Raw genomic sequence first — 14,074 nt, forward strand, 5'->3', positions numbered from 1 at the left:
AATTTAAACAATGATTAGTGTAACTAGTTGTAATCCAGTTGCAATAATTGAGAGATCAAAGGAGCCATAACTGATTTAATGAGCTATTTGCACTGAGATACTGCACAGTCCATGCATACTTAGATATGGATGGCTTAATATTTGAGACAAGCATATGCTACTGGCAGGATCAACCAGGTAGAGACAAAAAAGATAAATATTTCAGTTTTGCTCACAAAAGTATAATTTACCAAGTTACCGTAAGTCATAATTAATTTAAGGAGAAGGTTTTCCTTATACTTGGAAAGCACAGATTTAAACCAGTAATCTTTTTAGATAGAAACCATAAAAGTTATAGCCATATTAACTTGTTTACTCAGTCCTATGTAACTAATCTTTTTTGTTAACAACTCTATGAAGTTGTTAGGTTTCACATTAGAATTCTTCAGTTTCTTACTCAGTTCAGCTTTATGGTCTGAAAGTCAGCAACATGTATAGATCCAAAGTCTTTTTTATAAATCTCGAAAAGGAAACATTTTTAGCTATAACTGTCTACTAAAGACTCAAAAAAGGCACAGTTTTCATCTGATTACAATCCCATTGACAAAGCAGCCTGCTTACTGTTACAACATATGACACTTTAAGGAAATAACTAGAATTATGATTGATAATATTCTACCAGGACATACCAGATTCTTAGAAACTCTATCATCTCTAGAATATCTATGCCATTTATCATATAACTTAAAATTTATTATTTGACAACACCTTCCTTACAGTTTAAAATTTATTATTTGACAACACCTTCCTTACAGTTTAACATACCAAGTGAACCTAATTAGTTTAACATCTCTCCTTGGGGTGCTTCAGGGACCTTTGAAGCACTCCACAGCTAGCAAAAGGTAAAAGAAACTTTATTATAATTTGATTTGGGAAGTCTTGTCAAAGGAACACCCACCCCAAGAATACATTTCAAAATACAACAGGACCATGGGTCATGGTGAAACTTAGCCAAAGGGCCGATAAAAGACTTCAAAGGCAAACATAGAGAGTACTTCAAGAATTTTCCAGTTTGTTGTGATCCACACAAAGGCTTAAGTGTAGTCAGTGAAGCAGAAGTAGATGTTTTTCTGGAATCACAACAAACTGTGGATAATTCTGAAAGCAATGAGAATACCTGCCTTCTAAGAAGCCTGTATGCAGGGCAAGAAGAAACAGAACCAGACAAGGAACAACGGACTGGTTTCAAATTGGGAAAGGAGTACATCAAGGCTATATATTGTCATATTTATTTATATGCATAGTGCATCATGCGAAATGCTGGACTGGATGAAGCACAAACAGGAATCAAGACTATAGGGAGAAATATCAACAACCTCAGATATGCAGATGACACCACCCTTATGTCAGAAAGTGAAGAAGGGCTAAAGAGCCTCTTGATGAAAGTGACAGAGGAGAGTGAAAAAACTGACTTAAAACTCACTATTCAAAAAGCTAAGATCATGGCATCCAGTCCCATCACTTCATGGCAAATAGATGGGGAAACAATGTAAACAGTGAGAGACTATTATCTTGGGCTCCAAAGTCACTGCAGATGGGGACTGCAGCCATGAAATTGAAAGATGCTTGCTCCCTGTAAGAAAAGCTATGACAAACCTGGACAGTATGTTAAAAAGCAGAGACATTGCTTTACCAACAAAGGGTCCATCTAGTCAAAGCTATGGTTTTTCCGGTAGTCATGTATGAATGTGAGAGTTGGACCATAAAGAAAGCTGAGTGCTGCAGGCTTGATGCTTTTGAACTGTGGTGTGGAGAAGACTCTTGAGAGTCCCTTGGACTGCAAGGAGATCCAACCAGTCAATCCTAAAGGAAATCAGTCCTGAATATTCATTGGAAGGACTGATGATGCTAAAGCTGAAGCTCCAATACTTTGGCCTCCTGATGTGAAAAACTGACTCATTGGAAGAGACCCTGATGCTGGGAAAGATTGAAGGCAGGAGGAGAAGGGGACGACAGAGGATGAGATGGTTGGATGGCATCACTGACTTGATGGACATGAGTTTGAGCAATCTCTGGGAGTTGGTGAAGTACGGGGAAGCCTGGCGTGCTGCAGTCCATGAGGTTGTGGAGAGTCAGACACAACTGAGTGACTGAACTGAACTGAATAGATTACTTAAAATCTAAATAAACATAATCTGCTATAAAGTCAGTTTAGCATCTTCAGAAAATATGACTGTTTTAACAGAGAGAAAAGCCAAATTTACTTTTGCACCAGCTTACTTTAAGATTCATTTACTCAATTAAACTTGTTTTAAACTTAGTCAATCCTTACTGATCACATACAAAACCCTTTTGGGGGTCCGTTTTCCATAAACCTTTCATCACTTACTTTAGCCCAGTTTTAGCTTTTAAGTTACAGAATGTCTGGAGAGATCCTGTAACATATATTTGTAAAAGTACACTTTGAACTCTTCTCATTTGCACTTTATTTCCTCAGAAGTTTCTTCACATTGAGTTACTTTCTTTGCTGACAGATTTGTAACAGATAAAATAAATCTTATTTAGCTTATATTAAACTCAGGAACAATGTAAGTATTATACTTAATATTCCATTTAATGTTGTGACTCAGGACATGCCTGTTAGATCAACCAAGTTCAACATTAATTCCAGGTACCAATTTAATATTGAATATTTCCCAGTTCACGTAAACCTGAAATTTATTTAGCTTAATTTCTCGTGTATTTAGAATTGCTTGGTTTGTAAAACTAATTTTTGTTAGTTAGTTACACTAACTTTTGTTTAAGCCAATAAAATAGGGTTCTTTTATAGTTCAGCCATGACAATGTTATCCAGAGACAATAGCACATACATACAGGCATCAGTTCTTATTTCAAGATTTCAGACTGAGTCAGGTACAGCAGTATAAAATCCATCAGTTTACAAAAGAGGTTGGATTAAAAATTAGGTTTCTCACAGACACAACAAGTTATACTTGTCAGTGGTCCCAGCAGCTGCTTAGGGCCTCGTCTCAATATTCCCTGATCTGGGCCTGCTAGCCAGGAGCAGCAAGGCTACTGACTGGCTTGCCAAATTTGTTACCAAACTTGCTCTGATTGCTGCAGAAGAGGCCAGTGAATCTGAGGGACTAGGTGTTGAGGCAAGAAACATGACTTTATTCAGAAAGCTAGCTGACTGAGAAGGTGACAGATTAATGTCTCAAAATAACCATCTTGTCTGGGGTCTGGACGCCAGGTTCTTATTGATCAGAGATGGGGGTGGGGAAGGAGGTGTGGGAAAAAAGTAAAAAGGCCTTTTGTTGTAAATACCTCCTAATATGGAAAGCCTCAGGCAGTTCAGTTCAGTTCAGTTCAGTTGCTCAGTCCTGTCCAACTCTTTGCAACCCCATGGACTGCAGCACACCAGGCCTCCCTGTCCATCACCAACTCCCAGGGTTTACTCAGACTCATGTCCATTGAATCGGTGATGTCATCCAACCATCTCATCCTCTGGCGTCCTCTTCTCCTGCCTTTAATCTTGCACAGCATCAGGGTCTTTCAGATGAATCAGTTCTTTGCATCAGGTGGCCAAAGTATTGGAGTTTCAACTTCAAAATCAGTCCTTCCAATGAACATTCAGAAGTGATTTCCTTTAGGATATACGGGTTGGATCTCCTCGCCGTCCAAGGGACTCTCAAGAGCCTTCAACACCACAATTCAAAAGCATCAATTCTTTGGCGCTCAGCTTTCTTTATAGTCCAACTCTCACATCCATACATGACTACTGGAAAAACCATAGCCTTGACTAGACGGACCTTTGTTGGCAAAGTAATGTGTGCTTTTTAATACACTATCTGGGTTGGTTATAACTTTTCTTCCAAGGAGTAAGCGTCTTTTTATTTCATGGCTGCAGTCCCCATCTGCAGTGACTTTGGAGTCTAAAAAAGTAAAGTCAGCCACTGTTTCCACTGTTTCCCTGTCTATTTGCCATGAAGTGATGGGACTGGATGCCGTGATCTTAGTTTTTTGAATGTTGAGCTTTAAGCCAACTTTTTCACTGTCCTCTTTCACTTACATCAAGAGGCTCTTTAGTTCTTCTTCACTTTCTGCCATAAGGATGGAGTCATCTGCTTATCTGAGGTTATTGGTATTTCTCCTGGCAATCTTGATTCCAGCTTGTGCTTCATGCAGCACAGCATTTCTCATGATGTACTCTGCATATAAGTTAAATAAGCAGGGTGACAATATACAGCCTTGACGTACTCCTTTTCCTGTTTGGAACCAGTCTGTTGTTCCATGTTCAATTCTAACTGTTGCTTCCTGACCTGCATACAGGTTTCTGAAGAGGCAGGTCAGGTGGTCTGGTATTCCCATCTTTTTCAGAGTTTTCCACAATTTGTTGTGATCCATACAGTCAAAGACTTTGGTATGTCAATAAAGCAGAAATAGATGTTTTTTTGGAACTCTTTTGCTTTTTCAATGATCCAACAGATGTTGGCAATTTGATCTCTGGTTCGTCTGCCTCTTCTAAACCAGCTTGAACATCTGGAAGTTCACAATTCACGTATTGTTGAAGCTTGGCTTGGAAAATTTTGAGCATTACTTTGCTAGCGTGTGAGATCAGTGCGTTTGTATGGTAGCTTGAGTATTCTTTGGCATTGCCTCTCTTAGGGATTGGAATGAAAATGGACCTTTTCCAGTCCTGTGGCCACTGCTGAGTTTTCCAAATTTGATGGCATATTGACTGCAGCACATTCACAGCATGATCTTTTAGGATTTGAAATAGCTCAACTGGAATTCCATCACCTCCAGTAGCTTTGTTCGTAGTGATGCTTCCTAAGGCCCACTTGACTTCGCATTCTAGGATGTCTGGCTCTAGGTGAGTGATCACACCATCATGATTATCTGGGTCGTGAAGATTGTTTTTGTACAGTTCTTCTGTGTATTCTTGCCACCTTTTCTTAATATCTTCTGCTTCTGTTAGGTCCATACCATTTCTGTCCTTTATTGAGCCCATCTTTGCATGAAATGTTCCCTTGGTATCTCTCATTTTCTTGAAGAGATCTCTAGTCTTTCCCATTCTATTGTTTTCCTCTATTTCTTTCCTCTGATCACTGAAGAAGGCTTTCTTATCTCTCCTTGCTGTTCTTTGGAACTCTGCATTCAAATGGGTATATCTTTCCTTTTCTCCTTGGCTTTTCACTTCGCCTCTTTTCACAGCTATTTGTAAGGCCTCCTCAGACAGCCATTTTGCTTTTTTGCATTTCTTTTTCTTGGGGATGGTCTTGCTCCCTGTCTCCTGTACAGTGTCATGAACCTCCGTCCATAGTTCATCAGGCACTCCATCAGATCTAGTCCCTTAAATCTATTTCTCACTTCCCGCTGTATAATCGTTACAGATTTGATTTCGGTCATACCTGAATGGTCTGATGGTTTTCCCTACTTTCTTCAATTTAGGTCTGAATGTGGCAATAAGGAGTTCATGATCTGAGCCACAGTCAGCTCCCGGTCTTGTTTTTGCTGACTGTATAGAGCTTCTCCATCTTTTCCTGCAAAGAATATATTCCATCTGATTTCGGTGCTGACCATCTGGTGATGTCCATGTGTAGAGTCTTCTCTCACTGCCTCAGGCAGGGGAGTGTGCTATTGTTTAGGGTCATTCACAGTTGGGCAGGGTTAGAGTATCTCTTTGTGAGCTAAACAAAGGCATTTTAGGTTAAGGGTCAGGCAGAGGGGGCAGGGTTCTCTGAAGCAGGCCATTGTTTGTAATTCTAATAACAAAAGCAGCCAAAGGCATGCTTGCCAGAGTCAAAATTGACTCTTGCCTGTTATAGTTCCTGAGACACTAATGATTTTTTTTCCCCATATTTTTCTCTGTGTTGTTCAGATTGGGTAGTTTCTGCTCTTGTTCAAGTCCACTGATTTTCATTCTGTTCTGAGTCTGTCCAGTGTGTTTTCTGTTTCAGTTATTGCATTTTTCAGTTCCAGTATTTCCATTTGGCGGTACTTTATAACTTTATATCTTCTGTTTCTTGGCTGTGATTTTCTAGCTTTCCATGTGTTTCAAGAGGATTTGCTTTTACTTGCTGGAACCTTTTTTTTTTTTTTTTTGCTGGAACATTTTTATTGCCTGCTTTAAATCTTTGTCAGACAGTTCACTCAGTGCTCTACTATCTGTGTCTTCTTGGCGTTGGTTTCTGTGCATTGTCTTTCCTCATGTTGCTGTTTAGTCCCTCAGTCATCTCCAACTCTGTGACTGCATGGACTGCAGCACGCTTGACTTCCTTGTCCTTCACCATCTCTCGGAGCTTCTTCAAACTCATGTCCATTGAGTCGGTGAGGCTGTCCAACCTTCTCATCCTCTGTCGTCCTCTTCTCATGCCTTCTGTCTTTCCCAGCATCAGGGTCTTTTCCAGTGAGTCTGGTCTTTGCATCAGGTGACCAAAGTATTGGAGCTTCAGCATAAGTCTTTTCAATGCGTATTCAGGGTAGACTTTAGGATTGACTAGTTTTATCTCCTTGCAGTCCAAGGGACTATCAAGAATCTTCTCGGTCACCACAGTTTGAAAGCATCAGTTCTTCGGTGCTCAGCCTTCTTTCTTGTCAAACTCTTATATCCATACGTGACTATGGAAAAACCATAGCTTTTGACTATACAGACCTTTGTCAGAAAAGTAATGTCTCTGCTTTTTAATACACTGTCTAGATTTGTCATAGTTTTTCTTACAGGGAGCAAGCGTCTTTTAATTTAATGGCTGCAGTCCCCATCTGCAGTGATTTTGGAGCCCCCAAAAATAAAGTCTTCCATTGTTTCCCCATCTATTTGCCATTAAGTGGTGGGACCAGTTGCCATGATCTTAGTTTTTTGAATGTTGAGTGTTAAGCCAACTTTTTTGCTCTCCTCTTTTACCTTCTTCAAGAGGCTCTTTAGTTCCTCTTCACTTTCTACTGTAAGAGTGGTGTCATCTGCATATCTGAGGTTGTTGATATTTCTCCCGGCAATCTTGATTCCAGCTTGTGCTTCATCCAGCCCAGCATTTCACATGATGTACTCTGCATACAAGTTAAATAAGCAGGGTGACAATATGCAGCCGTGACTTACTCCTTTGGCAATTTTGAACCAGTCTGTTGTTCCATGTCTGGTTCTAACTGTTGCTTCTTGACCTGCATACAGGTTTTGCAGGAGGTAGATCAGGTGGTCTAGTATTCCCATCTCTTTAAGAATTTTCCAGTTTGTTGTGATCCACACAAAGGCTTTAGCATAGTCAATGAAGCAGACATAGGTGAGTATTTGAAATTTTTTGGTTCTCTTATGTCAAGTAGTTCTGAAATGTATTTTGGACATTTTGAACAGTTTACAGATTACTTTCTCAAGCTCTCTCTATTATTTCCTTGGTATTTTCTAGATCCCTGAAACAACCTCCTTCCCTCCCTACACACATACACACACCTTTCTGTCCTCTGGCTAGAAAGCTAGGTCTTTGTTTGCTCCACTGTGTTGGGTATGTTCCACAATCGCACCTGAAGCCAAAACACCAGAAGGCAGGAGAATAATCAAGGAGAGTACCCCAGAGTTTTCTTCAGTCATTATGCATGGTGCCTTTCCCGAAGAGTTTTAGGCTTATGGTGACTCTGCTGCTGCTCTTGCAGCCATCAGCACCATAGGATTGCTTGGGAACTGGCTCATGGGGAATGAAGAACAGAAAGGAAAAAGCAAAGATTTCTCTGACTATTGAGCATTAGGAGACCCCTTTCCTACTCCTTAGGCAGAGCTGGAGGCTTTTCTTAGAGCACATGTGAATGCTTGCTTGTGCCAGTGTGCATATCTCCTTTCCCCTCTCTGTGTCTCTGCTTCTCTCTGTAACAGTGGTCACTTTATAGGTTTCAGGTTTCATAAAGCCTAACTTCGGGGCAAAGTTCGGTGGGAAATAATTATAAACGCACTGCCAGTTTATAATCTGTCTGATCTGGGGCTCTTCCCCAAGCTGCCTGCTACTGTTTGACTTTTAGCTTTCAGTTAGCTTCTCCATTCATTCCGTCTAGAATTTATAGTTTCATTCCGTGAGGTTATTAACAAGATAGAATGTAGTTAATCCATTTCACGTAGAATGGAAACTTCCCCTTTTCACTTTTTATCTATTTTAGAATGTTATGTCAACTTGCATTTTCTTATTTTATAGTTGAAAATGGCAATTATATCTCATTTTTTTCAACATATATATGATCCTGCCATGTATAACAGTACAAGTTTTATTGAGGAGATTATGCTACATTAAGTGTAGAAGGAAATAGGAACATTAGTTTCTCTTTCCGAGTAACAGCATAGTTTTCATGAACTCTGATTTTCCAAAATTACATTTGAAAAACTTCTTCTATTTCAGTTTAATCTATGTTTCAATCTATGCCCAAGGATTAAATGGCTTGCTTTTTTGAAAATGTTTTATTTTTATTCATTTTAACTTTTAAAAAATGATTTGTTCTAATAATTAGGTTATTGGTTATTATAGAGCATAATATGATGTGACATGCTTCATATTAGTGGACCTTCTTGACATTCACTTGCTGTTGGAGACATTGCAAGAATATTAGAGACATTTTGAAGACATTTTTTACTTCCTGGATTGATACATGGAGCTGGTTTTATTATAAAACCTATAAATGTGGATGTCTTCAGCTTCTTTATTTTCATTTTACCTGATAAACAACAAGACATAAAATTGTTTGTTCATCAGTAAACAGTGCTGAGAAAACAAAACATTTCTTTGTGTATAAGTGCAGGATGAAAGAATTGAATATGGAAAGATTCCTCAAAATTGCTTTTGTTGATCAAGTACTGACAAGCAACCCAATAACCCTGTTGAAAGCTGAACTAGAAAAGCTTTTCCAGGGACTAATGTGCATTAGTACCTGAAAGCAGAGCATGTGTCTTAGTCTGTTTGGGCTGCTATTACAAAATACCAAAACTGGGTGGCTTGTAAAGAACAGATTTATTTCACACAGTTCTAGAGACTAGAAGTTAGAGAACAGGGTGCTATCATGGTTGGATGAGGGCCTTCTTCCAGGTCTCAGATTTTCCCTGAGATGGAAGGGGTTAGGGATCTTTTTAGAGCCTCTTTTCTAAAGCACTGATCCCTTTCATGAGCAATTTACCCTCTTAAGCATGTCCCATAGGCCCCACTTATTAACAGTACTGTCTACCCTTAGGGGTTAGGGTTTCAACATGAATTTTGAGGGGATATAAACATAAAGACCATCAGTTCAGTCCAGTCACTCAGTTGTGTCCGACTCTTTGCGACCCCATGGACTGCAGCATGCCAGGCCTCCCTGTCCATCACCAAGTCCCGGAGTTGACCCATACCCATGTCCATCGAGTCGGTGATGCCATCCAGCCATCTCATCCTCTGTTGTCCCTTTCTCCTCCTGCCCCTAATCCTTCCCAGCATCAGGGTCTTTTCCAATGAGTCAACTCTTCGCATGAGATGGCCAAAGTATTGGAGTTTCAGCTTCAACATCAGTTCTTTCAGTGAACACCCAGGACTGATCTCTTCTAGGATGGACTGGTTGGATCTCCTTGCAGTCCAAGGGACTTTCAAGAGTCTTCTCCAACACCACAGTTCAAAAGCATCAATTCTTCGATGCTCAGCTTTCATCACCGTCCAACTCTCATATCCATACGTGACTACTGGAAAAACCTTAGCCTTGACTAGACAGACCTTTGTTGGCAAAGTAATGTCTCTGCTTTTAAATATGCTATCCAGGTTAATCATAACTTTCCTTCCAAGGAGTAAGCGTCTTTTAATTTCATGGCTCCAGTCACCATCTGCAGTGATTTTGGAGCCCCCCAAAATAATGTCTGACACTGTTTCCCGTTTCCCCATCTCTTTGCCATGAAGTGATGGGACCAGATGCCATGATCTTAGTTTTCTGAATGTTGAGCTTTAAGCCAACCTTTTCACTGTCCTCCTTCACTTTCATCAAAGTGTGTAAATAAAGCAAAAGTTGAAAAAAAAATTGATTGTAAGTTGTCTGAGTTTTATATCCACTTCAGTTTTACTGTTTGATATTATAACTAAATTTGATGCTGGAAAAATATGTAACTATTGTGATCATGAATAGAGGGAAATTGGTGTGTTATTTTTTTAATTTCATGATGTTCAGTTAGATATTAATATGTTCAGATAAGTTGTATGAAAATGTACTGTGTTATAGAATTTCAAGAAAGAATAGATACTTCTTTTCACCTGTATGTCCAGACATTAATCTGAAAAGCTTTTTGGGGGGATAAAACTTTATTGTGTAGAATTAGGTACAGTGTATCTTTCATGTTTGCTTAATTGTCACTTCCACAGAGGAAGTATAAAATTATCAGAAAATGATTTTACCTATTTGTGTATATCCTTCATTAATTATGAAATTTAAGATCTTCACTATCATGTTTACTTTGACAATTCAAATTTTGAGTCCTTAATTTAAAGATGGAAATGCTATCATGGTACAGAGTATTTGGTGGGGGGGGAGGAGAGTTAGGAAAATACATTTTAAATCTTTTTGGTCCTAGTTGAGAAGCCTCTTTTACAAAGGCATATGTTGCAAGGATATGGTGCTCATTGTGTGTTTCTGTAATATCCTGTGCTTGCTGCCATTATAGCACCTGCCATGCTGTTACTTTTTTTTTAATCAGGTATGTCAGTGCTTAAGGCCTGGTGGTGCCTAGAAAATAGGGAGTGCTGACTAGATACTAAGTGAATTAAATAGGCAGACTGTAGAAATGTGGGGAGTTCTGTGGGGCTGGTTGAGAAAGAGGAATAAGCGAGATGTGATTACTGGCTAAGGATACTTAAAATCTGGAGTTCAGGAAATAATTTAAATACTAATAGTTGTTGAATTTATGGGCTGGTTAAATATCTTTTGTATATCTTTTTCTACATTGCTTTATTAGGTGATGAGACTAAGTCTATTTGTTGGGGTAGATTTTTTTTTCTAATTCTCCGTTACTTTGTTTTCTGTTGGTTTTCTCCTATAAGCTGAAATGTGATTTCTTGTGCTTCTCTTTCCCTGAACAAAATAGTTTCATTATTGTTTGCTTCCAGGACCTATGTGTATCTTCATATTTACAGGCATATAGTCATTCTCTTAAAATGTTTTACATTCTAAATAAATTATACTCACATCTGGTGGCCCTCTGTAATAAGTAGTTCTTTGTACTTTCCTAGTCTCCTTTTTTTGGTACCCAAGTTGAAAGTGAAGTGAAATAGGACTAATTTTCATAATTCCCTCTCCAGATAACTTTGATGGAAAGCCGGTTCCCTGACTGTTCGACCTGAAGAATCCTAAGGGTAAGAAACCTCGTAAATAATGTATACTTATTAAAAACTAAACGAGAGTCTTAGAAAATTGTGGTTGGAACTTTACTTAAACATGACCTTTTCTTTTTTCCTGGAGTAGCCATATGATGCAGGCTTCCCAGGTGGTGTAGTGATAAAGAATCTGTCTGCTAATTCAGGAGATGCAAGAGATGTGGGCTTGATCCCTGGGTTGAGAGGATCCCCTGGAGAAGGAAATGGCATCCCACTGCATTATTCTCGCATGGAAAATTCCCATGAACAGAGGAGCCTGGCAGGCTCTGAGGTCTATGAGGTCGCAAAGAGTCAGACACGAGCAATTGAGTACACAGACAGCCATATGTTACAGCATTTAGTGTTTCTTTTCCTATGCCTATATAAAGTAGAAAGTAAGATACAAAAATCCTAGGGCTGTTTACTGTGTGAGTCCTAGATTTTGTGTCTTGCTTCAACATTTTTATTTTCAGATAAACCAGAATCTTGATAAATAATGTCCATGTAGAATAAGTAACTTACTTATCCTCGTGTAAGTTCTGTTTGAAGAATTATTTGATAGGTTAAGTTTTGTAAACTTTTTACTCATTCTTTCCATATGTGGATAGTCTTTGTAATACAGGGGTTTTACAAATTTGTTTGTAAAAATAATGAAAGTCTATTCTTAAGGAGAGTCATACAGATTTATCATCTTGAATCCTTTGCTATACCTAAAATCTGCTTGGGGTGGGGAGTTATTCATGTGTTTGTGCACATGTGCTAGTTGTTGAGTACTCCTTTTGTGCTGTCTGAACATTGTAACCTCAGATATGCAGATAACACCACCCTTATGGCAGAAAGGGAAGAAGAACTAAAGAGCCTCTTGATGAAAGGGAAAGAGGAGAGTGAAAAAGTTGACTTAAAGCTCAGCATTCAGAAAACTTAAGATCATGGCATCTGGTCCCATCACTTCACGGCAAATAGATGGGGAAACAGTGGAAACAGTGGCTGACTTTATTTTTTGGGGCTCCAAAATCACTGCAGATGGTGATTGCAGCCGTGAAATTAAAAGATGCTTACTCCTTGGAAGGAAAGTTATGACCAACCTAGACAGCATATTAAAAAGCAGAGATATCACTTTGCCAACAAAGGTCCGTCTAGTCAAGGCTATGGTTTTTCCAGTAGTCATGTATGGATGTGAGAGTTGGACTATAAAGAAAGCTGAGTGCAGAAGAATTGATGCTTTTGGACTGTGGTGTTGGAGAAGACTCTTGAGAGTCCCTTGGACTGCAAGGAGATCCAACCAGTCCATCCTAAAGGAGATCAGTCCTGGGTGTTAATTGGAAGGACTGATGTTGAAACTGAAACTCCAATACTTTGGCCACCTGGTGTGAAGAGCTGACTCATTGGAAAAGACCCTGATGCTGCAAAAGATTGAAGGCAGGAGAAGAGGACGACAGAGGATGAGATGGCTGGATGGCATCACCGACTAGAATATGGGCATGATTTTGGGTAAACTCCAGGACTTGGTGATGGACAGGTATGCCTGGCGTGCTGCGGTTCATGGGGTCACGAAGAGTCGGACACGACAGAGCGACTGAACTGAACACTTTAAATGAATTATGTGTTTATGTAATTTGATTTTCATAATGACTGAAATGGTTACTGCTTTATTTCCATTTTGTAAATGAGGAAACAGGCTTAAAGAAGTTGTCACATTACTAGTAAGTGTCAGACTAGTTAGTGTTTGAATGCAGACAGTTTTTTTTTCTAAAACCTGTGCCAACAGTACATTACTATCTGTACTGAAGAGTGCTAGTATTACAGCTCCAGCACCAAACATGCAAATAAAGAATATTCTAAACAAAAGCTTGTCAAAATAGCTCACTTGAGGCAAACAGGTCTGTTTATAAAGTCTTAGTAAGATTGCTTTATGGTGGAAATCAGGTAGGAAAAAATATTAAGGGGAGCATTCTGTAAGTGATTTAAAAATTAACAGTGAAAAAAAATAAAAATTAACAGTGACAGATCAGAAGCAGATCAGTTGATTATGTAGCAAAGAAGCTGGAAAGGAAATAACTATTAAGCTGAAAGAGCTAATTGCCTCAATCTTACTCTGAAGCAAACAGAGTTGAAAACAAGTTGAAAACTCTAGAAGCCAGATTGATAAAATAAATGTACATAAGTCAACAAAAGTATATAGCCTTCAGGCAATTTTTAAAGAAACTCAAGGAACCATTGCAGAAGCATTGACTCAGATGTGTAGTAAGTAGCTGTTGTGCTGTGGTAACAGTTGAATACAAATGTAAATCAATGCCTATACCTAAGAAAGCTTGAGGGGCTCTGCAGTGAGAGACTGAGCCACATCTCCAAAGAGGCAGCCTTTCATAGTCTTTAATAGGGTTGGCAAACTTTTTCTGAAAAGGGCCGACCATAATTATTGTAGACTTTGCCACTGTCGACAAAAAAATAGGTCACAACCTGAAAGTAGAGTTATTTTATTTGGTGGGAATGTTTAGGACTCTGAGCCCGGGAGATAGCATCTCAGTATTTCTGAGAAAACTGCTCCAAGGAAGCAGGAGGGGCAGTCAGGCTATATACAAGTTTGCAACAAAGGGAGCAGGCAGTCTGAACATCAAAGATCAGATATCAAGTTAAGAAATTTAGCATTCTGTATATGGGAAGATGCAAGCCTCTGGGCTCACTGAATTCATTTCTCTCATATGCATCTCAGCCATCTGGGGCCAATCTTGTTTCCTTGTTCACCTTGCTTCTTGTATTCC

The 14,074-nt window shown here is 39.2% G+C and overlaps 1 protein-coding gene across 2 annotated transcripts in view; it reads left to right on the plus strand.

Moving 5' to 3' along the window:
• The window catches only part of SCAF11 (SR-related CTD associated factor 11), an 89,444-nt gene that overhangs the window by 19,698 nt on the left and 55,672 nt on the right, over positions 1-14,074 (plus strand). For both annotated transcript variants that reach the window (XM_043886328.1, XM_043886337.1), the window contains exon 2: positions 11,259-11,312. The gene's annotated coding sequence lies outside the window, so the exon portion shown is untranslated. The remainder of the gene's footprint in view (positions 1-11,258; positions 11,313-14,074) is intronic.

This window comes from Cervus elaphus, chromosome 3, assembly GCF_910594005.1.
Source record: "Cervus elaphus chromosome 3, mCerEla1.1, whole genome shotgun sequence".
Classification (NCBI taxonomy): Eukaryota; Metazoa; Chordata; class Mammalia; order Artiodactyla; family Cervidae; genus Cervus; species Cervus elaphus.